General features: G+C 39.8%; 1 protein-coding gene across 9 annotated transcripts in view; it reads left to right on the forward strand.

Annotated features, from left to right (window-relative positions):
• The window catches only part of LOC143437022 (disintegrin and metalloproteinase domain-containing protein 21-like), an 80,623-nt gene extending 74,771 nt beyond the window's left edge, over positions 1-5,852 (forward strand). For 2 of the 9 annotated variants that reach the window (XR_013106728.1, XR_013106729.1), the window contains 2 exons: positions 488-743; positions 3,350-5,846. The gene's annotated coding sequence lies outside the window, so the exon portion shown is untranslated. The other 7 variants (XR_013106733.1, XR_013106734.1, XR_013106727.1 and 4 more) reach the window with 6 other exon arrangements.
• Positions 5,853-6,419: the final 567 nt, after the last annotated feature.

A 6,419-nucleotide genomic window follows, 5' to 3' on the forward strand; every position in this document is an offset into this window, starting at 1 on the left:
GGAATTCACAGAAGCTGGGCATTCTGCCATGGTGGATATCTCGCAACTTCAGATGTTTTTGTCTAACTGAGGGAACAGTGACCACTTTCTTTAGGGTGCAGCGTCCATTTGAAACTTGCTTTCTCAGGAGTCGATACCTGAGGAAAAACAAAACCTAAAACTATTCTTTCAAAATGGAGTAAGGTTGGCTCCTGGCAGTGGGTGGCTGACCACCATGTGTAAGTACAACTTCAGGAGGCTTTGGTGTTGGTAACTCCTTGGGCACCTGTATTTATATCAGCACATGCCCTCTCACACATACATAGTTATAATTAATATACAAATGGTAATAATGATAAAATCTTCTCTCACACATACATAGTTATAATTAATATACAAATGGTAATAAGGATAAAATCTTCTTTTTCATTTTTATTATTTTATTTTTTATTACATTTTTATTCACATTTCATCCCAATAACAGCCACCCTTCCTCCTCTCTCCCCAGGTCCACCATTACAAATCCTTCCCCTCCACTGCCTCCTAGCTTTCAATTCAGAGAAGGAGAAGTGCATCTTGGGTACCGCCACACCCTGCGACATCTGAACATGGCCTTTAATACCCTTGTCCTAGCTACCTGGAAGCCAGTCTCTTCCTAGTAGCCTTCATATGAAGATGTGGAACTCTCAGCTCTTCCTGCATCATGCCTGCCTGGATGCTGCCATGCTCTAGCCTTGATGTTAAAGGACTAAAGCTCTGAACATGTAAGCCAGCCCCAATTAAATGTTGCATTTGTAAGGGTTACCTTGGTCATGCTGACTACTAACAGTAGTAAAACCGTAATACAGAAGTTGTTACCAGGGACTGGGGTACTGCTGTGATAGGATTGACCATGCTTTTGTTTGGAAGAATGTAGATTTGGAGATATTGCATTAGGACAGTAGTAGAATGCTTTAAGTATGGCTTCATGGGTTGTCCTACTAGGAATATGGAAGACTTTGTTGCTGAGAGTGATTTGAACTGTGCAGACCTGGCCCAAGAGGTTTCAGTGAAGAAAAATTTCAGAATGTGGTATAGAGACTGTTTTTATGGTATTTTGATAGAGCATATGGCTGCCTTTTGCCATTGTCTAAAAAGTCTGCCTGGGGATAACTTGAGGAGTATTAGATTGATTTGAACAAGGAAGTCTCAAGACAACCTGGTATAAATTCTGCTGTGTTATTCTTAAAGTTCGCTCTTATGAAAAGCAGTTTAATGAAAAGGAGAAATCTGAGAAAGGAAAAATACAAACTATCATACAAGAAGTATTAAAGGGGCACCAGGAAGTAGAATGAAGCTGAATCGTATGTTTTAGGAGATAACAGATGAAGAGAGTGGCACTTGGGGGCAAGATTTCACCCAGCTAAGTTTAAGTCCGGGTGGTATACAGTTTTAATCCCAGCAGGCAGGGCCATGCAGATCTCTGAGTTTAAAGTTAATCTACAGAGCAAGTTCTAGGACAGCCAAGCTTAGGCATCGAGTGAGTTGGAAAACAGGAGGCTGGTAATAGACTAAGGGGGCCATGTTCCAGTTCCAGCAAGCAGCATAACTCATTGGCTTTAGCCATGTGACTCTTGCTTTAGAGTCCAGAATAGAAGGGACTATTGGGACAATTTATGCTGGTTAGCTGGAGCAATTAAATTAGCAGTGATTTATGAGAGACCAGCATCACTGAGGTGAAATCTTCTAGAAAGTGTTTTCTGAGAGCACAAAGAAGCTGTGTTACAGAGATAGACAAGGTTGTACCTCATGCTGCAAGAGTAAAGCTCCCTGGTAGTGAACCACCAACCAAAGAATACACATGCAGTGACCCATGGCTCCACCCATGTGGGGAGCCAACAGAAGGCAGCTATCATCAGTGTAGCCATCTTGAGCCATATACCCTGACAAGAGACTTGATTACAACAGCCTACAACAGCTGAACACACTCTGATAACATATTGTTTTAGATACCCAGGATCTTTCGCTTGGGTGTATGAGACTTAAATATGTGATTTAGAGCCAAGACTTGAGGGTGTGACTTATGGTGTGATTTAGAGATAAGACCTAAGGGTGTGACTTAGAGGCATGGCTTAGAAGTGAGACATATAAAAGGCAAGAGGCAGACAGAAGAAATTTATTAAGTATTAGGCACTTGGAGTAGGCACTTGAGACTTGAGACAGGACCTAGGAATTAGACACTTGTACGTGGATGAGACTCAAGACTAGAACTTGGAACTTGGAACTTGGAGGCACTAGGGACTAGGAACTAGGGACTAGGGACTCAAGACTTGGGGCTTGGACTAGGAAGAAAGACTGAAGAATAAACAGGATTGAATCACACTCTGTCTGGTCTCCATTCTTCACATCTGTCCTCACTCTCTCTCTTGCTGAACCCCTACCCTCAGACTGGAGCAGCTTGGGGCAGTGCAGGCTCTAACAATTTAGCCCCCAAGGCTTTTGGCAGTGCGGGTTCCAACATTGACAGAGTGGTCTGCAATATTTTGGCCCTCAAACATGTTGCAGAGTGGTCCGCAACACACCCACATATGTAGATGAGGATGGCATTGTTGGACATCAATGGGAGGGGAGGCCCTTGCTTCTGTGAAGGTTCAATGTTCCAGTGTAGGGGAATGCAAGGGTGGGGAGGCAAGAGTGGTTGGGTGAGCATCCTCATAGAACCAAGGGGAGGGAGGGTGAAGTAGAGTGCTTCTGGAGGAGAAACCGGGAAAAGGGATAACATCTAAAATATAAATAAATAAAATATTCAATAAAAAAGAAAGAAAATTCTCATCTACCGAAAAGTCCTAAGGAGTGTTCTCTATCTATAAGTTTCAGTGTTTTGGCTCCTAAATTGTCTCCTTTGATCCATTTGAATTGATTTTTTACCAGGTGAAAGTTATGAATCTTAATTCCATTCTTCTGTAGGTAGTTTCCCAGCAGAAATTGTAGCCATAACAGTGGCACAAAGCTTATGGACATGTCTACCCAATATCTGTTTTATTTAAGGTCCATTCCACAAGATGGGACCCATACTCAACACTTCTTGGGTAACCAACAACCAGACATTACATAGTCCAGGGACCCAAGGTAAAACCAAATAATGATCTGAAAATCAGCAAACAGACAAAACAAAATGAAACTAAACCAAACTGAACTTGTAATAAAATGACTTCTAATGGCACTCTGCTATACTCATAGATCAGTGCCTTGCTCAGCCATCATCACTGGAGCTTCCTTCCACAGCAGATGGGAACAAATACTGAGGCCTCCAGCCAGACATTATGCAGAATGTGAGAGACCTTGAAACATTCAGCCCTAAATGAGAGTCTTCATCCAGTTCCTCCCCCAGGACTCAGAGAATGCCACAGAAGAGGAGGAAGAGAGGGTGTATGAGCCAGAAAGCCCGGGGGACACCAAGAAACAAGGCCTTCTAAATCAACCAGACAAAAGCCCATATGAACTCTCAGAGACTGAGGCAGCATGAATAGGGCCTGCACAGTTCTGCATCAGGTTCTTTTTCTATATATTATAACTTAGAGATTAGTGTTATAGGAGTTCTGAATGTGTGTGAATGAGTGAGCTGCTGATTCTTGTGCCTTCTCTTTGGCTCTTTGCCTTTGTTTGTCATGTCCAATTTTAATGTGTTAGTTTTTTGTTTCATCTTTATACATTTTATTTTTTTTATATTTCATTATTATCACTAAGAAGCCTGTACTTTTTTCTTTTTTATAGGACGAAAATATTACTGAAAATTGGTTCAGAGAGCAGAAACCATTCATGAAATGGTGACATGACATTGATGTAGTCATGCATTAGGAAACATAAAAGTGTTTGGCTTTTTAATGAGCATTATTTGAAATAGCACAAAGCTGTTTATTGCTCTAGTTTGGTCAATAGAGTTGAATTAGAGACCCAGACTTTACTCTGGGAGTCAAATAACTGGAAAAGTAACTTTATGGGGTAAAAATACCATGGGATACTTAGTGATATAAATGAAAAGCAGCTATATTTAGTGCTCTACATGTATTTCTGAAACACAAGGCATGAACTTTTCTAATGAGAGACAGAAAAGGAGTGGACCTGGCTGGGAGAAAACTTGAGGAGGAACTGAGAGCAGTAGAGAGAAAGGAAACCATAATCAAGATACATTTTGTGATAAAATAGTCTATTTTCAATAACATGGCTGGGATAAGATACTTCCCCCACAGTGTGTAGTTTTGCTTTCGTTTGGTTTTCTATAAGAAATTAGATATCTGTAGGTAGTGGACTTAAGCCTGGGTCTTCAATTCAACTCTATTGATCAACATTTCTTGTTTTGTGCCAATACCATGCTTTTTAAAATATCTTGCTAATAAGTCTGTGTAATAAAACTTGAGATCCAGCATGACAATACCTCCAGCTGTTCTCTTATCATTTAGGTTTGTGTGTGTGTGTGTGTGTGTGTGTGTGTGTGTGTGTGTGTGTGTCAGTGTGTGTCCGTGTTTGTGTGTATTTTCATACAAAACTGAAAATTGTCTTTCAATTTCTGTGATGAATTGTGTTGTGATTTTGATGAGTATGCATAAATCTTTGATTGCTTTTGGTTTCATGGCCGTTTTCACTATGTAATCCTAAGAATTCATGAGCATGTGAGACCTTTTTGTTTTTTGATATCTTCTTTGATGTCTTAAAGTTCTGATTACACAAGTCAGTATCTGGGCTAGAGATATCCCAAGATATTCTGTTTTTTGTTGGGTTTTTTTTTTTTTTGTTTTTTTTTTTTTTTTTTTTTTTTTGGTTTTTGAGGGTATTGTGAAAGCTGTTGTTTCTCTGATTTTTTTTCTCTCAAGCCTTTTGTAATTTGTGTACACAGAGGGCCACTGATTTTTTGGTGTTAATTCTGTATCATGGTTCTTTGCTGAAAATTCTTTATCATGTGTAAACATTTCCTGATGGAGTATTTAGGATCTCTTGTGGGTACAATCCTATCACCTGCAAATAAAGATACTTCGTCTTGTTTGTCCTTTTCTTTCTATTTTTTCAGAATAATTTGAAGTGCAATGGCATTAATTCTTTGAAGGTCTGGTACAATTTTGCTCTGAACACATTGGTCCCGCCGGGCTTTCTTCGTAGGGATACATTAAATTCCTGTTTCTATTTAGCCAGCAGTTATGAGGTACTTCTGGATTTCCTCAGTGTCTGATGTAATATCCCATGTGTGTCTCTAATTTTATTAATGTGGATCTTGTCTCTGCAGTTTTTTTTTTTATTAATTTGACTAAGGGCTTCTTTTTGTTTTATTTCTGTTTTTTGTTTTTTTGTTTTTATTTTTGTTTTGTTTTTTTGAGACAGTGTTTCTCTGTATAGCCCTGGCTGTCCTGGAAGTCATTCTGTAGACCATGTTGGGCTCGAACTCAGAAATCCGCTCATCTCTGCCTCCCAAGTGCTGGGATTAAAGGCCTGTGCCACCACTGCCCGGTGACTAAGGGCTTCTTAATCTTACTGATTTTTCTCAAAGAACCAACTCTTTTTTTAAAAAAAAAATTATTTGTAGTGTTTTTTTATTTGATATTTTATTGATTTCAGTTCTAAGGTTGAGTTTTTCATTCTTAGGGGTATTAGTTCTCTTTGTTCTAAGGCTTTAAGGTGTGTTGTAAAGTTGCTAACATGAGACTCCCCCTCCCCTGTTTTTGTGTTTTTAGTTTTGGGTTTTCTTTTTTTGTTTTTTTTTTTTTGTTGTTGTTTGTTTGTTGTTTTTTCTGTAGGCAATTCTGGGTATGGACTTACCTTTTGGAATCGTCTTTATGTGTCCCACAGTTTGAGTATGCTATGTTTTCATTTTCATTCAATAATAAAAGTTTTAAAATGCCTTCTTGATTTCTGTCATGTTCTTTTTTTTCAACAATTATTTTTTAAATTAAGTTTGCATCTAGATTACTTTCCATCCTCTTCTCTTCCCAATCTGAATCTTACAAGTCCCTCTCCCATTGCCCAGTCCCCTTCTCTGAATAGAAGGGGAGTCACCCTTGGGTATTACTACATCCTGGGATGATATCTGGTCCCAGTAGGATTAGGCACCTCCTCTTCCACTGAGGCCCAACCAGGCAGTAATGGTAAGTGTTAATGAAATCTAATGCCAGGAAACAGAGACTGAGACAGCCCATCTCCCTACTCCCCACAGTCCCACTTACCTTCTTAGGGAACCCACTTGAAGCTGCACATTTGCTAAAAATGTGTGGGGTGTCTAGATTCAGTTTCTGCATGCTCCCTGGTTGTGGCCCAGGCTCTGTGAGCTCCCAAGATCCCTAATTACTTGACTATGTCTTGTTGTGTTGTCCTTGTCCCCTCTTGCTTGCTTGCTTCTATCTCCCAGTCTTCCACAAGGCTCTCCAATCTCTGCCTGATGTTTGACTGTGACTCTCTGCATCTGCCTCCATGTA

Source organism: Arvicanthis niloticus, chromosome 23 (assembly GCF_011762505.2).
Source record: "Arvicanthis niloticus isolate mArvNil1 chromosome 23, mArvNil1.pat.X, whole genome shotgun sequence".
Taxonomy (NCBI): Eukaryota; Metazoa; Chordata; class Mammalia; order Rodentia; family Muridae; genus Arvicanthis; species Arvicanthis niloticus.